Below are 21,331 nucleotides of genomic sequence, written 5' to 3'. Positions count from 1 at the left end.
TGATGTGAGAAATGTGTTGGCGCTGACTTGACTAGATTTGCAGGTAACGTTCCGAGGGCGTTCGTCTTCTACTCGACCCGCCGCATGAGATAGGCTCTTGCCTTCCGCACGCGTGCCGCATTGAGAGCATGACGCTGCGGCTCGGCTGCATGCGTGGTCCTCCCACATAGCGACTCATGTTCCACGTCACCGCTGGCGGCTTTATCATAAATGCGGCGGCTGCTACTGAGCGCGCGCGCGCCAGATGCCACACCATAAAATCATTGCAAGAGGTTTTCCTGGAGGCGTTGGAACGCTATAAACAGGAAGGAGTGGAAAGAGGCTATGTTGTCCTCTGGCACACGCTGGAGTATGGCGTAATCCCTTTTTACTCCCATATAAGCGTATTTATATTAAGGCGATAGCCTTTAACCGCTCATACTTGCGGTGACCGTCCGTCCGTTACATCGCCACCTAGGTCACGTGACCTAGGCAGGTGACCGTCCGTCCGTTACATCGCCATCTAGGTCAGGTGGCGCCACGCTCGCGCCAGCTGCTCTTCTCTTGTGTCGTGAAATGAATTCGAGCGCAGCAAATTCAAATCAGTGCAATGGAGTCGCAAACGGCTTTCGCCTTCCCCGAGTAAAGATATTTCTATGTGCCTCCAACGATTTTTTGGAGTGAAGGCACTCGGCGGCGTTTGATTTCGACCCCACGCCCCCACCTACTAACGATGAAGTCGGCGCGAGGTGTGATGCCCAGGCAATATTCCCGGGTTTGTCTCGTTTATATGCTGATGAATGCTGATCAAGACGACGGTCAAACCCGCCGGGGGGGCTAATAGCCTTTGACGTTCCACTCCTCTCCCCGAATATGTGGGGACAAGTTTCGGGCACAGCGGCCGCATACGATGGAGGTGATATGGGAACACGCCTGTGTTTGGTCAGTGCAAGATAAAGAACGTCAGGTGGTCACAATAGTCCTTTCTATGGTGTAAGGTGTAACAGTGGGGCTTAAAGAAAGTGAGGACCGATGGGCAAAATTGTCCACTTTCGGTTCTCAAACGGTTTTACAGTGTCGAGCGCTTTCCTGCCGCCTTTGTTCCCCGATTCGAGACGCCTCACAGCCTTTCTACTCCTGGTGAGAGCCTCCTCGGTACGGCGCATGTTTTGCCCATCGGACCAGAAACACGTGCGCTGATGACGTAGGCCGGGAGAGATACCCCGTTTTAGCACGTTAAAAACCATATATCATCAGAGTAAAAAAACACCAGAAAATTTTCTGACGTCAAAAAGATTTCTTGTCGTATTTTTGGCCATGAAGTTCTAGCAGCAAATACTTTTTTGTAATAGCAGCAAGAACATTTTTGTAGTAACAACAGCAAGCTTTGTAGTATAGTGGTTTTCCTTGTCGTAGAGAGAACACCAGAAAACACAGCAGAAGAATATAACAGTACTGCAGGAAATTCTACAATAATTAAAAAGAATCGAGTAAAGCAGATGCCGTGTCATACCTTCAACTAACGTCCCGTCCTTCGTGCGCTTTGAGCAAAAATAGAAGAATCTAACATTATGACAAATTGACCAAATATTTCGCACTCTGTGCATGGTTCCTCCGTTATTTTTTTCCCAGTGGAACACTACGAAAGTTGGCGTTCAGTTCGGGCACCTTCGTAGTAAAAGCAAACGCTGTAAAACTTCTCTGAAGACCAAGTAATGAAGATGTGACAACAGAAGAAACGCGGCGTCATCAGTGAGCTTAATGAAAATACTTTGAATCGAGCAGGGTTGAGCAACAAAAAAGTATCCTGTCTTCACAACCATAAAAAGGAATCGGGCAGCAAAGGTCATGGCGGTTTGGGTAAAGGCATTACACTCACACAAGTACACGCACATAAGTACATAAGTACTGGTTCTATGCAGAGGTGATGACTGGAATGTTCAGTGCATGTACGCAGAGTTTTAACATTCCTGTGTTGGAATTCTTGCTTAGAACGTTCCTCTTCTTTTGGAATAGTACAGAAAGCGCGTCCAGAGACGTCAGCGAGCTGAAAAAGGCCATCTGGATGTCATCATATCAAACGGCGGGATCCTCATTCCATTTTTATTCATGACATAACAATCAAAAAGAAGCACTCAGAGGAAGAGCTCTGGTCTTTGTAGATTCAAGAAGTCTTTTATTATTGGCGATAACGCTAATGAATAGAACTCCACGTTCCGGAATCCATGGCTACGCCATCGTTATCACTTCTCGGACTCTGCGCATAGAAATAGGAAACAAAAAGCCATAACGTCAGGTGCAATGAGTGCACACGAACTGCGATGAAAAACGTGCACATTGCTAACTGAAAAAGTTGAATTTGACAGAAGCATCGCACAGCTAAACAACTATATTGGGGGATGCTAGAACATTAAGCTCCCAGCCAGTAAAGAAAATAAATTATTTTAAAGTAACACCCACAGATATGCCATTTGAAACTATTTTTTTTAGTTTGCAACGATTTTATTAGAAGGTTCATAGGAAGAAAATTCATGTTTTTGAAAAATCTATGATGCATCAACGAGCCTACAATTCCGAAGTGAAGGTTACGGTTTGCTGCAGTGAAATGTAAAATCTGGACGGTAAAATACCGGCCGTTGCGCAGCTTTATTTATACATTTTTATAAAATAGAACAACAAAAATGCAGCGAAATGTTAAGCTCGATCGCCACTGGCGTTACTCTTATTCTTCCAGTCTTCACATAAATAACACGACAGAGCAGCACTGGGGGCCAGTTAAGTTGAAGTTTCTTTATGTAAATTAGTTTATCTATACTGTATTTCATCTCTGCTGCCTACAGGAGCGCTAAATGCCCTTTTTACGTTTCAACATCTCTCTCTACATGAAGAAAACTTTGGGGCGTATAACTTAACAACTTAGGATGCTCGCAGATAACAACCTGTTTATTCACTTCTGCGAAACTAGTAACTGGTGACCTTGTTTTTGTGTCTTTTTACGACCTTGGAAATTCCCGTCGGTGATAAAAGTAAGCGAAATAAAAGCTTAAACACCTTTATGTTCACAGCATGCTCTACTCTAAGGAGCGTAAATGCATATATGCGATAAAACTGATTTATAAAAGATAGTCAATACTTCTTTTATATACAAAATGCATTCCGTGGAGAAAACTTAATAAAGCACTACGTGGAACTCTTTTGATAGTATTCTACGTCAGATACATTTGACAGCACAGCATATGAGAGAAATTTTCACAATCCCACAGCAAAAGACCGCGCAACCTGAGATGCAGAGCAGGCGTCTCTGCACAGTTAGAATGTAGTTCGCCACTGAGTATGTTCAGCTGTTCCAAAGTTCGTGAAATGGGCGATAAACTCAAGACCGCCATCACATGCAGTTGCCCTTTGGCAAGGAAGCAGCTAGAGAGCCTTGACCTTGCTGCTCACGATAAGGACGAACGTCAAACACAGCGCAATCTGATTAAGAGGCTCCGAAAGTCATGTGTGCGCCACTTCCCCTGTGCCGTTGTATACTCGTTCTTCTGGCGCTGCTTCAACTTGCTCTCAGAGAACAAGGTCACCTATCTCAAACTGACATGTTAACTTAACAGGTTCGGAGCAAAGCTGCTTTTGGCTTCACTTAGCACAGATGCCTGGAAACCTAGTAATTTACTTCAAACAACTAGCAGACTGTACTGTTGGCGTTACACGATCAAATTCAGCCTAAGATACTAAGATAAAAGGGGATATAAGGCATGACAGGGCTATATTGCAGGAAGCATTACTAAAATGTTTCTAGTCTTAGAAGTCTGAGCGAGTGCCATACCACAGTGTTTTCAGCAAAGTTAAAGCTGATGCCTTCAAAATTTCTACAGCCGGCCTTTTTGAATAATGAAATGTGAATCTGGCGGCGAACATGGCCCACAAAACCTTATGCATTGTGTAGTCAATGCTCAAGAAAGTTATTTGTTAATGCGCGTTCGCTGACAAGATAAAAAAAATAGTGCAAGATACGCGACAGTATGAGGGGGACTTCACACCCTTGGCAGCACTTTCCTGTTTTTTTCTTCAATCCTGTATCAACACATCGTGAGACTGGGTGCAGTCTTTGTCAAAAATATACAGCCCAAGAAGTTCGCTTACAAGCCGGGTAGCAGGGCTCTTTAGCACATTTGAGAGTGCTAAGCTTTGTAGATATGAGTACATAAGTCCCTCCCGCCTTTGTGTGATTACGTTCCGTCATTGTGCAATAGGAGCCGTGCAGCAGGCCTCAAAAGCAGACCCCTTGTGATGTACACTTTTGACAAAGACTGTACACGTTCCTAATTCTTTTAAAGGCAAAATGACTCTGCCACTGGCTGGAATTTTTGACGATGGTCGGTACAACGCATGGTTTGAAGATAAGGTGGAAAGCAGCTGACATTGGCCAATGCTATTTAGCCTAACATCTGGAGCACTGCGTACTGCGCATTAGGCGTGCGACTCTGCAGGACCTCCAGCGCCAGTGTAAGAAAACGGTTGAACCTCGGCCTATTTTTTCATTTTGCTTTCACTGTTCATAACTCGGTCATACGAAGCGAGTCACCGTCAATTCATGAGCACTACTCAGTCACGAGGAGGAAACACAGCGTTTACCATAGCTCAGGCAACAAAAGAGACAAATAAAAACGAAATAGAATCAACATGCAATCGTTGTAACAGGCCGACCCTGCGTGCTACTATTGCCTGTAAGACAGGGGGAGCCTGATATTTGACGAGACGTTGCTAGAACATAAAAATAAGAACTGAAACTATAGTGTAAGACTGCAGCCTTAAGATCCTGCATGTAGTGCCGCACATATTGCTTCAGCTATCATTAAAACTACTTTTATCGCGGCGTCTATCTGCCGGTGGTTCGGTGTTTAAGTCAAAACCATACTGCGTTCGTGGGGAAGCTCGGGTTGATAGACAGTCGCATCGGTTTCCAGAGAAGAAACACAGTCGTCCAGATTCCTTACGGCACATGCAGTTGCAGACGGCACCGTTGACGGTACAGTTCATCTTCTGCCCTGCGTCGCATTGGGTGTCCTTGAAAGTTTGGCACGGGTCCGCTGAGTTGACTGCGCAATTGATTAGGAAAAGGGAGAAAAAGAAGGCTTAAGTAATTCATGCAATTCATATTGTTATGCTGGGAAAAATGGCTTCGTGCTATTGATAACCTTGCTGAAATCAAGGTAAGGAGAAGCATGGTTCTTAATGCTGGTGGATACTATCTAGAGCGAATACCAAAGCGCGGGAAAAATAGTTTCGGGTGGCAAAGAGCTGTGTCGAGATGAGGTTAGAAAACGTGGTGGAATGGAATGGCGATTGCTAATTCTGGGCAGGGTGGTGGTAGCGGTGTATTAACGGAACGAAAACGCCGGAGCCGCTCGCAGAAAGTCCTAGCCATTTTCCAAAGCACTGGCTCTGCAGCCGGCAGAAATGAAAGGGGTAGGTGAGAACATAGGTAGGTGAAACAAATATAGAAGGAAAAGCAAGAAAAGCTAGAGAAGAGAAATTATTTTCAGCATTATACACACCAGCAGAGTTACACATATATTCCAACAAAAAATTATAAACCGCTCGTGCACTGCTTTCCTGTCACTGTTAGCACGATTTGACATAAATAAGGAAGGCATTTCTGCGGCACTCAAGATTATATGAGTGACAATGCTGGTTATGGCCCGCAGGTCTTTCATAAGCCGGTTGCGAGTACTTCGGTTGATGTACAGTCGGAAATAAAAAGCCGCTGCCACACCTAACACGAAAAAAAAAACAACGCCCTTTGTACCTGTACTTGTATATTGGAAAAAGTCATATTATACTACACGCGTAGCTTTTAACACGCACTGCTGTTTCACAGGCAACATCATTTGATAGGCTCCGCGCTACACCGCGTGAACATTCTGAGCAGTCTTGTATTCCGCAGTGAGAAGCAGCAAATTTATATTGCTGTTGGCTGTACATGCAGTTGCTAGCAGATGTAGGCCCTCATGGTGTTTCTTTTGTTTTTGTTCGCTCAAAGTAACGCAAACTTTCAGCGACGTTCGAGTAGCGGCCTGGATGTACAAAAGCGCAGAACATACTTTCGCCGGCAACGCTACTGAGTCTTAAAGCTGCCTTTCTCAGAGTTGTATATTTGCGGCGGCACACTGCATGCAAGCACGTCAGTGACGGGCCATTGCAAGCGCTTTCGGCTTACTGACAGTATCGTATTTTATGACTAGTGTTCAGTCGCACAAGTAATTGATTAGGCTCAAGTACATATGACTTAAAACAATAACTTCCACTACTGACCAACCAAAGAAAAAATGCAGAACGACACCTACTATATGTTATTACAGTCGTAGAGACAGTTTCATTCCGGGACTCGGAACGCCGTGCAGGATGCTCATGGTAATGTTTGATGACTTCACAGTTATAATTCAGCGTGAACTGACAAGGATGAAAAGAACGAAAAAACACAATGAACCTAAATTCTGACTCTCAAGTCACTCAAACTCGCATTGTGTGTCTATCTTTCTTTGCACCGTCGCGGCATCAAAACTAAATATAACTTATTGAGAAACGTAAAGCGATTACGTCGACGGAAACGCTTAACTTTGTTGTCATTATGAAGTTACTTTTATCGTCTACTACATTTACCATCAACCCAGGCCAAAAGGTGAAATGTAAAGACGCTTTCATTAGGCGACGGAGTTTCGTTAAGGTCGTTGACCAATGGTTGCTATGCCACAACAGAACTCCGACTGTGTTAACACTCCCCATGCTAACACCCTAACAAAACATGTCCGCCCTGCTTTCGTCCGGGACGCGTGGGCTACAAGCTAAGTATGATGTTATTTACCTTTCCTACTTCTTATCATGACAATTATACATCTATCTATGGGTGCTATCGCATGGCTGTTGCTGCCCGCGCCTTATCTCCAGAGCGTAGCGTGTCTTCCTGTTTTGCGTCAGCACAGCGCGCCGGCATGCATGGTCGACGCGCGGAGAGGGTGTTACTACCTCATGAATATATAGAAGGTGTGTTCAACGCAGATTATTCGTCTGATTTTTGGAGTTTTGCACAGGCAAGGAGCACCCTGTCGTATGCACTGTTGCACCTTAATGAGGTTTTAATCATACTGGTAGTTATCGGAAATGCTGGACAGGCCACTCACGATTATTTTCCATGTAGCGGTCCAGTGCGAGCGGTGGAAACGTGAACGGCGTTCACAACTGTTCCTCGTTCTCGTTAGTGCTGCTGACGACTTGTGGCGCTAGTGTGAGTGCTCATACCCTCTCAACCGTAATTTTACAGCGCTGGTTGTTGAAGGTGTATAAGGAGATGACTTATTTAGTACAAAAGAGCATCCTCTTTTTTTTGTGGTCGCTTGACCAGTCGACACTTGTTTCTGACAAAAATGCAAGAGCTTTGTAGCCGAAACATGCGACACCCCATGCCGTAGCCGAAAAAAAGCCGCGTCTGGCGGTTCTGTCTTTGTAGCGAACGCTTTACCGGGACACGCAACGACATCGTCATCACGAGACCCACAGCGCAGTAGGGGGCTGCAGAGGAGCCCTTCGAAGCTGAACAGAGCACGCTTTGAGACTTCAGGTGATCGCGTGACGCAGGAGTCACGAATAAAATCTCTACTAACCGAGGCCCGCATTAGCTTATCTATTAAATTACGCCATAAATTATCTGATTGACTAGCTGTGTGAGCCACTGATTGTCAGCGGCTCCGGCGACCGATTTAATCGGATTTATTAGGAGTTTAATCGGTCGTATAGCCGATTAAACTCGTTAAATAGGACCATGGGTCCATTACGTATACACCACCTCCATGACACCTTGTAATACAACACGACCCTCTTCAGAAAAAAACAGAAACTTGCGCCATCTTGCATGAACGTTCCTTTCATTCCCTCCATAAAAGTGCCCATTTCAACCGACGTTTCTTTCTTCGTAGTGGACGCTTTGAAGTGGCCTGAAGGCTTGAAAATTTACTTATTACGTCAAATTGGAACAATACCCTTGCGAGGAAAGGAGATTGTGCGAAGCGGCAACAGTGCTGTCAGTGCTAGAATTTCACGCGCTCGCAGTGCATGCACTCAGAAACTGCTGGAAGATTGGTTTGGTTTATGAGGGTTTAACGCCGAAAAGCGTCTCTGGCTGCGAGGGACGCCGTAGTGAAGGGTTCCGGAAATTTCAACCACCTGGGGTTCTTTAACGGGCACTGACATCGCACAGTACACGGGCATCTAGAATTTCGCCTCCTTTGAAATTCGACCGCCGAGGCCGGGATCGAACCAGCGTCTTTCGAACGAGCAGCCGAGCGCCATAACCGCTGAGCCACCGCGGCGGCTAAACTGGTAGAAGAATCGCTGGGCTTATATGTCATATTTTGTTGTCGCAGACCAAGATATTGCACGGTAAGGTTGACTACACATGCGCTTATAACTATTTCATAAGGCTGGCAGACACAGGTTAAAGAAATGGAAATCTTAGCTAATTTTTGGACGACTCGCGGGTGTGCGTTATTTAGTTTGTAGCTCAAACACCCCTCCCCCGAATAAAGGAAACCTTTGTTTTCCGAGAAAAAGATATTGTGCATAGAATTGTCGTCAAAGAGGCTTTTATTTTAGAGTTGCCGCCAAAACCTGTATCGTTAACCTTGACCGCCTAGATGGGAATGGTCAAGCCCTCGCTTTTAATAGTTAATCTCTGAACATTAAATGCTTAGGTGAAACAAGGGCACAGTCGGAACCCTGCGTTTGGTGCATAATAGCAGTCATAACTTATGAGCTACTAAATCAAGCATATCCAACAGCCATGAAAGCAATAGAAGTGCAGGCATTAGGGAAATCAAGGACCAATTTTCGAAAGTGCCAAAGAAGCTGTTATGAAAGCTTGGAATGGTATGAAATAAAACTGACCTCATCTAGAATATATGTAGAAATTGTGCGCTTGAGCAGTTCCTTCATATAGCTACGCTAAAACGGCAAATATATGAGTGGAATTTTCCAAAACTGGGCAGGTCTGTTTTAAGCCGCCTTATGGATTGTCGTGGTTGTCGCAAGAAAAACAATTTTTGAATAGACAAACCGGCACAAAGGACGAAGGACGGAGTAGAGACGACAGACTGCGGCAGAGTTCCAGCCACAGTGTTCGCCGCGTGTTTTCTCGCTCCTTCTTCGTTCCAATGGCTTAACCGTTCAAGATCATGTTCCAACTGATCCAGATTGCAGCTTCCATGAAACAAGCGCCCTATTTTCTCCTCATGAATGGGGACCCTTTGGCTAGTTAAAGATGCCCGCGTGCTTTGCGGGCCGCGTCCGAAACGTGCGCCCAGCCCAAGCGCGCAGCGTTTTACAACCTGCCGGCCATGAAAGCTGGCGTCACCTGCACCTTTCCTCGTTCCTTCGCTTACCAGAAAAAAAAACAAAAGACGGGTTACTGAACTTTCTGGGTAAACGCAATTCCACATAGCTCTGTCGACACCTTAGAACCCTTTTGACCACAGTAGATACCAGCAGAACTTACCTGGAAAGTTACCATGAAAGTTAAGTACCCCGATAGAGGGAAATAAGAGATGATAGCTTGCCAAGTGCATTGTAGGCCCAAGGGTACTAGGCTTCTATACCCGCAGAGGAAAAGAGAATTATTGGCACCTGTGTTTTGAAAACACGAGGGGCATATATTGCACGTGCCCACAACTATGCTGCCAAGGAAGCTGATAAACACCAAGGAACCACTCCATCACGCCAAGTGCCCCACGGCTATCTACCACAAGCCGTGCATCAATGGTATCGCATCTGAAGGCCGCTGTACGATCGTTTTTGGGGCGCATACGTATGCGTCCTTGCGAGTCTGCGCACAGGCCAAACAATGTGGCGGACGCAGGGAGGGCGGACAAAGTTTGTGCTCTCCAGCTTTCTTGCAATTCCTCTTTCTTGTAGATAGTTTACCGACTCCCACATCTTATTCAGCTTATATGGCCTTTTACACAATACTCAGCAAGCACTTTTTTCTGCCTTCACATGGGCACTACTTTAGAATGCTTTGGATACGCGGCCAACATGTCAGCTTGTTTCTGCATGTGTCGACAGTAACTGGTCCTTAGCGCAGCTCCCCAGACTTGTTTGCACAGCTGCATTCCGGCTTGCGCTGTTTTCACTGGAATATGAACTCAAGACTGACTGCATAAATAAAATAAAAAAGCCGCGCACTTTAGCCAAGTTGTACATGGTTTGTCCCCTTTGTAGACAGAGTTCCTACTACAGCTTTTCTAATGGAAGGAAAATCATGACAAAAAGGAATCGCTATTGTTGCACTGTCATTCTTTTGCGAAATTCTGTACTGCTGCAGTTCTGATCTTACATGTTCCAAATTACTGGGATCCTTATTTTGTCATGAATATTTGGATTTATATTTGGCAGCAATGGGCTAAAATGCGGTTAATATTTAATGCATGTATAATTCACACACATACACCTGATATAAATGAACTGATAAGTATGTATTTTACAGTAACAGTTAAATCAGGAGAAAGCAAGATGGTATGTTTACATTACTGCGACAGCTGCTGTGAACGGATTAATGAAAAGGCTGCCTTATAAGGAGAGTTGAATGCATGTAAAGAACTGCAGTGTGATAGAATAAATGATGGTTTATCCTGTGCAAACTAATTTAAAGAATTTGATCTTATCAATACTTTAGAAATCTATGCGATTTTCCTAATCATATTTACTTACGACTGCTACGATTACGCACTGCTAACCTGGCTTGTTCTTGCGTGCCCTTGGACAATTCGCAATAAAATTCACGTGGTAATTGTGAAATCGTTACCGCACATTTAGGAAGAATGCAATTTTTTACAGAGGCTCTGTTTAGTTGCTAGGAGGCAATAATCCTAGACCGTTATGAGAACGGTATCATATATGGGCGTTTCCTAGCTGTGACTAGCGATCGAACGACAATTTGTACGCGATCGCGGTCTGAGGCCTTTTTTCACTTTCTGGAAAATAGTGTAAATGTATATCGTTTCCTACCACGCTGTTTCAGATGTTAAAGCTCGAAGCCTGCGTTGTGAAATAACTGCCCTCGTGAATTTATTCGCGGACGTAAGGATCAGCCGCGCCTAGATCCATGACCATCACCGCCGAAAGCAGTTTTTTTTCTTCGGCGAAAAAGCTCACAGCTAAACAAAGTTGATGCAAACGGATGTCTGGATCCATGATTTGGGCCAGCATGAACTTTGGGACACAAACGAAGAGAGACACATGGAACACGGAACACACTGCTGGCCGAACAGCTGCCTGACGTCCTGTGTCCACAGCTTCTTCTTTATGCTGCGCGATAGCAGTCTTGCCCTGCAGGTGATGTCCGCAATCAAGAGCGTCAAAGTAGTGTGTTCCGTGTTCCGTGTGTCTCTCTTCGTTTGTGTCCCAAAGTTCATGCTGGCCCAAATCATGGAGTCATACCAACTGGCCCAGAAAAATGCCATTTTGGATGTCTGGAGTGCGCCACAATCAATTATGTTTATTTATGGCGCGGGATATCTGCCAAATTCTACGGGATGTCTACGACACAAGCCTCTGGCACCGCACGCCAACGGGCGGCAGTGCCAGTTGCGCCAATCAGAACGCTGGAATCGTGCGACTCGGTCGCAAGCAGCAAAGTGATCGCATAACACATCTTCCGTCCAATGCCCGCATGCGGTGAGCGCAGAGTCGCAAGGTTAATTGGATCCACATGCACCTCAAAAAATATATTACGCCCGCGCATAGATCGTGATGAAAATTAATTATGGCACGCAACCAAGAGCTTTAGAATACGAGACCATATAGGTAAGGGGGTAAGGAAATTTTGAGCAAGCGCAGAAGGTAGAGGACCCATGGGTCTCTGGGTTAGCAGGCGACATTAACCCTAAACCGACGAAATAATGTGGCTAGCGGGGTCCTCTCGTATCACCATGAATTGGTTGTTGCCGATTAACGTGTCTGGCGTTTGCGGAAAATTAATTATGCACCAAACTTTTTATTTGTCTTAAGATGCCGCAACACAAAATTCTAGCAGTAAACCGCCTCTGATACTGAGATTGCTTCTGGATTTGAGCATGTACTAGGCTTAGTGAGTACGCGGCGTTTAGTTGCCATGGGCACACGATTTCAAAAGGCGCGGGAAGTTCCAACTGGTTGGGGCTGCTCGCATAACAAAGAGTTTATAAATTATGTAACTCCACCTAATACGTTGTTTTGTCATCTATAACTGCTTTTTTGTCTTATGTAAATAGAAGTGTAAAGCAAATGAATTCCTAGATAGAAAATATCGCGTTTCAGTTTTCGGACGAAATGGCGCGGAGAGCGGCAATCGCAATATAGAGACGGACGGCCTCATATTCCATACCAATTTTAAAATTCCCGCGACTGCACATGGAATGGCAGCCAAGGTAGATGTATACTGGTAGCGAAGGCTCCATAGACGCCCATTGGTCCAAAAAATGGCGGCTCATGGGCACTCCAGCGCCCCCTGGATTTTGGGGGGCAAACTACGCAAACGTGACGTAGAATGACGTCACGCATACGTATGCTTTTGGCGCGAATTATAAAGCGGTCTTTCTGTAGAAACCGCGTTTTCGAGCCCGTATCTCTCGAAGGTTGCTGCCTTTCAGCGCGCCCCAACCTTTGCCAGTCAAATGTGCTCGAGTTCCTGCTAGTTATGGCCTTGTTAATGTGCAATTGGGAACGCAATGAAAGTGACTGGTAAAGGAGGGGCAGCATAGAAAGGCAGCAACACTTCCAGACACTGGCGAAGCATGCATGATTCGTAGTGCAAATACTGGTGCTAGTACTTTTGAGAGCTTTTGAGTACAGCAAGGTATGATGCACAAAACACTGGCTCAAGTGCACAGTTCGCAATAGAGTGTACGGCAAGTATGGTTTTCATAGTTTCATATTCATTGTTTATTGCAGCAACCAAACAAATACAGTCACAAAGCACACCCTTGGCACACAAACAAAAAATACATGTCACAGGCAGCACAAGCAGTATTGTGTAAGTTGGCTAATCATCTCAATAGTCACAGTGCAGAAGGAAAAAGCCCTGAAGTGCCACGAACGTTGTCAGTTAGGAAATTGAAAAGTATAGAAAACAATGCTACGACAGCTTCAATTGAAGCAAACATAACATGACATAAGTAGGCGCATCAACACAGACCATAGAGCACACTGGGATTATTCTTCACATTTAATTTCTTCAGCTGAAAGAATATAGCAGGTGCGTTTACATCTTACATCTGCAAGGCAATGTTAAAGCCAGCTTTAGCACCCTCAAACGTGCTCAACGTAGGAGCAAATACCATACATTGAAAAAGACATGAAGCCAAGTACGCACGGACGGGTTACAGCTATGAAACACGAGCGAACAGCCCGGCGAAGCCATATCGAAGCTATCGCGCATACCTAGAGCAGACGACACACCTGTGAAAGTTCAGCGGGAATCGGTGTAGCGTGACACCAATGGTACTATCCACGCTGTCGCAGTGTACCGCCTTGGTGTACCACGGAGCATCGTTTCTTCACATGCCGCAAGCTCATCTTGAAATGAAGCGCTAAGCGCTTCAAAAGAAGAGCGCGAAGCGTGCAAAGACGGAAAAAGACTTCGCACTGGCCGCACGCCGAAGGAAACGACAAAACCGAGAAAACTGCCGCAGCGGTGCAGCGGGGTGCAAATCTTACCGAACGGTGACAAACAAGCGACGTGCAAGGACGACGAAAACTTCGCAAAAGGAGCATTTTGAGACCGGCGAGCTAAATTTATACGCTTTACCAGGCACGCCATCGCAGACAGCTGGCGATAAGAAATCGCCACTGTGGCCGGGTTAGCCGGGTATCGAAACAAGGCCTGCAAAGACGCGCTGTAATGCACCGCACACTCATGAATAGGGGGCATGTCAAGAGTGTTGAAAAAATACAAAATTTGCCAGGTTTTAATAAAATGACTTACCTCTTTCATAAAACAAGGTGCTAATATATTTTTTCTTTTCTATTGGCAGATTACATTCCAAATTTGTAGTTTTATCATTTATTTATATGAGTGTTTTGCCCCCCCCATCCTCTGGTTGTGCTGCAGTCGCGCTAAACCACTTTTCGGCCCAGCCTTCGCCACCACTATAAATCCGCCTTGTGGCAGCTGGTAGCAGTGAAGCTAAGGATTCCATAAGGTTGGTTCCTCTATTTCATAACCCAGTTTACAGCAGTCTTGAACTACGTGCGGAAACGTCAGAGAGTGCCAACTACTACTCTCTTATATCCACTGGGAGAACCGCACACGAAGTTTCATTTCAAGAAGCGAGGGTGAGGGCAAGAGAAAAAAGCATGACAACACGCCTTCATCTTGAGTCCATCTATCTGCTGAATATCCCATATGTTGAACAAAATTGACCGCAATCTTAGCCACCTGTATGCATGGTAATTAAGAGAATGTCTAAGTTATGGTTTGGTTTGCTTTGTGAGGGTTTACTTCCTAAAGAGACTCGGACAATGAGGGGTGCCGCAGTGGAGGGCTCCGGTAATTTTGAGTACCTTGGAATCTTGGACATGCAGTGACATCGTACAGCACACGAGCCTCTGCCATTTCGCTTCCATCGAAATGCGACAGCCGCGGCCAGGATCGAACCCGCGTCCTTGGGACCAGCTGCCGAGCGCCATTACAACAGAGCTACTGCTGTGGCTTCTAAGATCTGGACGGACACCTTATCACGATATGTTGCTTTGTGAGCATTGATTTTCTTTGCAACATTAATTGTATTTTACGTTGTTCTACGGCTGTAGCGACCGCTTACTAGAATAACATTTTTCTTCATTTTCCGTTAGACGTTTAGTTTAAAGGCAAACCCCAGCTGAAAGCAGTCCACGTTTCGAAGAGCCGCCACTTACCGCAGTGGCAGTCACATAGACCGTACTCTACAATGAGGCACGCCAGGTGCGAGTAGTCAGCCGTGCACAGTGTCTTGGGACATGGCGTCGAAGTGTCTCCTGAGTAACAAGCATAACGCTTCGTGTCGTCCATGCTGCTCCGCAGTAAACACGCGGTAAATAACGGTAACACATGACACATATCAAATGCTATATGCGCCGTATTATTTAGAATAAAGAAATTGACACGTAGAAGGAGCTTACGCCTCACTGTCACTCTCTGGATGTTTCCAAATGCATTTAGGAGGAAAACCTCCCTGTAGAGTAAATTGTAGTTAAGGAGTAATTACACATTAGCGCAACCTAAGCGCACTCATTTTGCTACACATGAAAGCTACGCTGCTTTCTCTGAAGCCTCGCAGTTGAAGAAATATGCGCCCATGTCCCGGGATAGATCCTGGGGCCACAAGCAGCTCGGGGTAGTCATTCCATCCACTCAGCTGACCAGGACGGCTGGCAAACGGTGAGGTGAGGCCGAATTGATCAAAAATTAGGCAGTGGCTTAGCTCTGGTTAAGCCTGGATATACAAGCGAAAAGCTTCAGGTATGCTTGTTTTGACGTCATGGTTATGCTTCGTAGCTTAGCTGGTAATGTATACATTGTATAGATTGTATGGCCGTAGACTTGGTTACTCAATGGCATATGTTTACAAGTTAGACACAGAAGCGACAGTATTAAACTTCTTTATTTATTATTGTTGGACACATTGTCTTGCAGTTTCACTAGAGCCATAAATACAGCCCGGTGATCCCAGTAGTAGCAAGCGGCTGTTTCTATGGCTGTTACAGAGCATGTACAATGCACAGTTTGTCTTTGGTATACAAGGTCTATAGTGGTCCCCCACTGAGTTGTCTGTTCAGTGGGAGAACTGACCAAGTCCAAGTTAAAGGTGCATGAACCAACTCCCAAGCTAGTACTTCTGGATCGGACGAATTTAGTTTCTAAGCTTTTCTGCGTAGTCTAGCAGAAGCCGCACTCTCCCTTCAATGTCGAGTGCGCACGCCTATTCTCTGGCAAGCGCATTATATAGCCTCCTTGCGCATGCACATGACGCACATGTGCAGTAGCGCGCGGCTGCGCCGAAAGGTCAGGCGATGGAGTCGGCTGCGGCAGCGGCGAAAAGCGACCACCTGCCCGGCGCGTGACGTCACTCGTTTTCGCGCATGCGCATAACTCACCAGTTCGGCTCACGCGTAGCTCGGCTCTGACCCGCGTAGTGAACCTTTCGCTTCAAAAACATAAAGCGGAAACGGGAACCGGGAAATGAAACACCATTTCAGCTTTGAGACACAGAGCTTGGAGTGATTTGCGACTCCACCCCAGCCGTACCATCAGCTAGCGTTCCTGGTAAGCCTATTTGGTGGGGCGACTGCCCCGGACAGGCTATGTTCCCGCGTTCAAACGCCGCTCCAGAGCGAATCATGCTTCAACTGCGAAACTTCTGATAAAGCTGTAAACGGTTGTTATTCGTCGTATGGCTGTACTTAGATGAATGGTAATGAAGAATAAAGTCGTCCTGAAATTTGAAAGGTGATTGGAATCAGAGTAACCAGTGCGGGCAGACTTCGGTCGGGCAGACTTCGGAAAAAAAAATTGTGATAAGCGTAGACGTCCCTACCAGGTCGGTCACTGATAGCGGCTGTACTTTGAGCATGTGGTTCTGCAGCTCGCGCAATGCGAGCAGCGGACGCCGGGAATGGACATCAAGACGACCTGGAGTGGGAGGGTGCGTGGAGCCTGCCAGTGCTCCAGCAGGGTGATTCGACCGTGTATCGCGTTGCGGGAGCAGCAGGACCGCATGCTAAATAGTCTGTGCTATGACTGGTCGACCGTGTAGCATTTTGTGAAGGCTAGACGCTGCTGAAACAAATTTTGTCTTTTCATGGATTCAAAGCAGATGGACGGAAGACTCCTTTGTAATTAAAACACGGTGCATTGAGAGTATAATAAAGATTACGTAGTGCGGTTAAAATTAACTGAATAAGAAACAACTTTATCAAAGGGAGAAAAACCGAGCCACCTCAGTTTTCTGCCTTCTTGTAACGAAACAGAAGGAGAAAAAATGGCTCGCGCAAATATCACGGAGGAAAAAGAATTTCGAACTGAGCGCAGTTACATCATAGAACCACTGAATTAACTCGAGCGTCACGTTTCCCTCTGGCCAACTTCTTCCTGCTGAAATTGCGACACCTACTTCGTCAGTTTCCTGCGAACTATGAGACCGGAACCTGCTGTTATTACGAGACGCCGTAAAAGTATTGCTGAAGTAAGCTTGAGCCATTAATAACGTGTGGGACGAGTATTAGGTGCCATCAGAAATGCGCTACCACTAACCATATGGTCCAGAAGGGGCTCGTAGGAGGAGTGTTTGTGCACGGGGCGCAAAGGGGCGGATCTGCGCACCCTGTTAAGTGGGTGCAGCGGTTATGGGGTTAAAACTGAAGCTTGTGCGAGTTGGCAATTCGCACGATTTGAAACTGGGACGATGTAACACACACAAGGACGAGCGCTATGAGGTGTTGTGCGGGCGACACAACACTCGTTTCCGCAAAGGGGGGAAGAATAAGTGACCGGAAAGATTCTTTATGGCGAAGCATGAATCCACTACTCCGCTGTACAGGGTTCTGATGTACAAACAATGAAAACCCCGAACGGTCAGCGGTACTGTTGAAAAATGCGGACAAGGCAGGTGAAGTAGTAGCCTTTTGACGGAAGTGTCAGGTCACGGCTATTTTAAGGCAGCGTTAAGCTTCTGCGAATGTTGGCTCATTCTGTGGAAGGGAAAACAGTGAGGTAAGAACAGCTGAATATCCAGATCGGATCTCGGAAAATTAAGGTCAGCTCGTTTGTACTTCAGGCAGACTGATTGCGTATTAAGATGCAGCCTAAATGAAATATGCTTGCTTCACTACCCAAGCTCTACTTAATAAAGCGAAGGGCTGCTGAAATAAGGACATCCAGAAGTCGCGTTCTCAGGAGTGAAGTTTTGCTAATTGTCCTATTATTTTTTATGAGTCATGCTGCTGCCGTTAATGTCTTCGGAAGAAAATAATCGACGCTAATCAGATCCGCGAGTCGGAAGGGGCGTACCTTTTTCTGTCGGGGCTGCTAGTGCCAAGGCCGCCGCGCATAAAAAGCAGATTGCGTTGATATTTCTCATGACGAACTTCTGCGAAACAGGGTTGAATCTTGGTGACAGGGCAGTTAGGCGCGCTGAAATGCAAGGCGTCCCGTTTCGATTAGTTATTAGTGACAGAAGGAAAAACATTTTCACACCGAGATTGTATTGCATTCGAGATCTGGAAATGAGGCTTAGTGAGCAGTGTTCAAGGCTGCATAGCACTCATTAAGGTCCGGGAGGATTCGCTTATAGTTGCTGAACTCATTGGCGGAACTCGTGGATACGTGTTGCTATGAACAAAAAACTGGCAGTTTTCTAACAAAAAACTGTCTGTGGTTTAGCTCTGGTTAAACCTGGAGTGACACAAGAGCTACATCTGGCCTGGCCGGGTGGAACTCGCTCAGTGGAATAGCAATGTCAGTCTTTCGCCGCTCCGTTTCGGTGGGCGTTCCTTCATCTTTGTCCCTAGACGTGATTCACTCTCTTCCCCTCTCCACCTCCCCACTCCCTCGTCCACTCGTCACAGGGCATGCGCAGAGCTGTTGCAGCCCGGTTTCGCCGGCCGGCAGCGCTCCGCATCACGTGACCAACCACGTGACCACGTAACCACGGCGCCGGGAGCTCAAGGGGTGCCACGCTGAAGGCTCGAAGAGCTGGAGTAGTGTAGCTCTCGCTACAAAACAATTCTGCGCAATATAGTATAGCATCGTGCCTAACCTCGAGTTACTCACAGCAACACATGTCCAACACTCTTGGACAAAACTATTCAATATTAAAAACAGTAAGGCAATGTTTTTAAAATAATGAAGCCAATCATCAATTCTTCAGACGTGTAGCGCAATCTTTTTTTGAAAACTTTTCTATCGCTCGCATCGAGCAGTTAAGACTCTCATAGAAAACGATCCAGGAAAGCTTTTAACGATAACACCAATGCAAACATGTCGACGCGATATCTGTGAATATAACAAATGTTTTTTGTGAAAACTTACACTATATGAAAAAAATGCGTTCATAATCTCTTTCCTGCTCAAAATTGCGTTCGTCCACAATTGTTGAGTATGATGACGACGAAGCGACCAAGCGTGCAGGAATCATACGGTGGCTAGACCACGCCAACAGAGGACAACGACAAAAACAATACCCCGGCAGGAAAATTAAAAACAAAATTATTCTAATGTTTACTTCCATGGCTGCCTACTCTGGTAAAATCGTGAAAGTGCGGTAGATATTGGATTCGCATACAGAGAAACAGCGCCACAGGGTTATCCCTGCATGTGCAAAGGGTGTCAGGTAGCAGCAGCAGCGTTCATATTACATTCAGTCTCAGGTACATAGCGACTTCTGTATTTCCCTCAAGACTAGAGAACGAAAGCTCCGAAAAGAGAGGATTGCCATTGCAATGATGGTTTTAACTGCAGAAAGTCAGAGCATCAATATTCCTGGGCCAGCTACTCCAAATGCACAATTAATGGGAAGAAGTGGATAATCCTTCAATATTGCATCGAGCTGCCAAAACTCGGTAAGTTGGGATTATCGACTAACTGTAAGCGTATTGCTTCAAAATATACGAGAAGACCTCGTACCACTGTAGGTAGGTAGGTAGGCATCAAACAATGCTGGCACATACCCACCGCGTGGGAGTGGCCAAGACGCAGGCGATTAATTTCTGGATACAGGAACGTTTTGACGGAAAAAGGAGTAGGAATAGCATGTAGGCTGATAGATTGGAAGACGCAAGGTCGAGGATCCTGCTAACTTGGAGATCGAAGACGGGACAATGGCTTATTGTGCATAATAGTATACAGTGCCTGTAATGTTTCAATGTCTTACTGACTGAGAGCGGGGAAAAGAAATTAGAATTGGAATCGCTGCGTTTCATTGTAGGTAGGTAAGTAGGCCTCAAACAATGCTGGCCCATACCAACTGCTGGGGGGTGGCCAAGACACAGGCGGTTAATTGCTGGATACAGGAAAGTTTTAACGTGAAAAAGAGTGGTAATAGCATGTAGGCTGATCGATTGGAAGACGCAAGGACAGGGGTCCTGTTAACTTGGAGATAGAAGACGGGACAATGACTTAATGTGCAGAATAGTATACAATGCCTGTAATGTTTCAATGTCGTACTGACTGAGAGCGGGAAAAAGAAATCAGAATGGGAGTCGCTTCGTTTCTTGAAGGAAATTTTGCACAGCAGAGCGCACACTCCAGTCGCTTCGTCCAAGCAAAGAAACGCCAATGGAAAGAGCAACCGCAGATGACACAGGCAAACCCAGTTGATGAAATGGAATTTGCAAAAGACGCTTCCTCAAATGAGAGCAGCGGCTGCAGAACAGCAGGAAATGATCTATTGTCTCAGGTTCGGCACAAAAAGGGCACTATGGGGAAACCGCCAGGCCAGATCTGTGAAGGTAGGAATTTAGAAGGGGAATCCGGCAACGCAAACGCGTGAAAGCGACCTCTAGTCTGCGCAAGCGCCAGTCTTTGCTACTCCAGGGACGCAGAAGATGCTGATCTTCGGGAGATGATGTAAGAGCCGAGGCAGCAAATTCCTGAAATATTGTGCAGCTGCGAAGCCTCACCGCCACTATATATGCATAGGTTGGCAGGACAGCAATATTTGGGCCGCAAAGAGAGGCCCTTGCTAAGGAATCTGCAACCTCATTTAAGTGGAAGCCCATGTGACCAGGTACCCAAAGCATCCTTACCGAATTTAGATGGAGCGGAATCAAGAACTTAAAGAGGCGTAATGCCAGAGACTCAGTGGGTGAACATAATGAAGAGCAAATGTATTGAGAATTCCAAAGACTTACGCGCTGGCAACAGCTTCTTCTTCGTCTTCTTCTCAGGTGCTGAAGCGGCCAGCGTCGAAACAAGCCACTGGCTCGGCCGTTGTAAGGTGCTGCTTGTAGTCGCTCACTCTAACAAAACTGCGTCCTGGCTTTGCATCGTTTCGTCGCTGTTTCTAGATTAAAAATGACTTTTTTGAAAATACACAGACTGTCTCGTATACTATGGTAACACCTCAGGCCTGTCTCTACTTGCCTCTCGAGGGTAACAGTGCATGCTGTTGTTGATATTTTCGGTTTCATATTTGTTGTTGTTGTTAGCCTATCAAAAGATAGCACATACTCACACTGGGGGATCGGCCAAGAATCGGGTGGCTGTTCACCTGAACGCAGGTAATAAAAAGGAAAAGCATGTGGGAGCACAACACCGGTGAATTGTTCCTCATGAACAGAAAAGGGATGAGGG

At 46.0% G+C, this 21,331-nt stretch overlaps 1 long non-coding RNA gene across 1 annotated transcript; it reads right to left on the bottom strand.

Moving 5' to 3' along the window:
- Positions 1–2,145: 2,145 nt before the first annotated feature.
- Positions 2,146–20,914, bottom strand: LOC144135055 (uncharacterized). The gene is made up of 5 exons (XR_013315363.1): positions 20,890–20,914; positions 18,050–18,172; positions 14,920–15,018; positions 4,974–5,075; positions 2,146–2,236 (listed from the first exon to the last, which is right to left on the bottom strand). It is a non-coding gene; the product is annotated as an uncharacterized LOC144135055 (long non-coding RNA).
- Between the last annotated feature and the right edge of the window lie 417 nt (positions 20,915–21,331).

Source organism: Amblyomma americanum, chromosome 5, assembly GCF_052857255.1.
Source record: "Amblyomma americanum isolate KBUSLIRL-KWMA chromosome 5, ASM5285725v1, whole genome shotgun sequence".
Classification (NCBI taxonomy): Eukaryota; Metazoa; Arthropoda; class Arachnida; order Ixodida; family Ixodidae; genus Amblyomma; species Amblyomma americanum.
The sequence above is the reverse complement of the archived record's forward strand: the minus strand, read 5'-3'. Positions and strand labels throughout refer to the sequence as shown.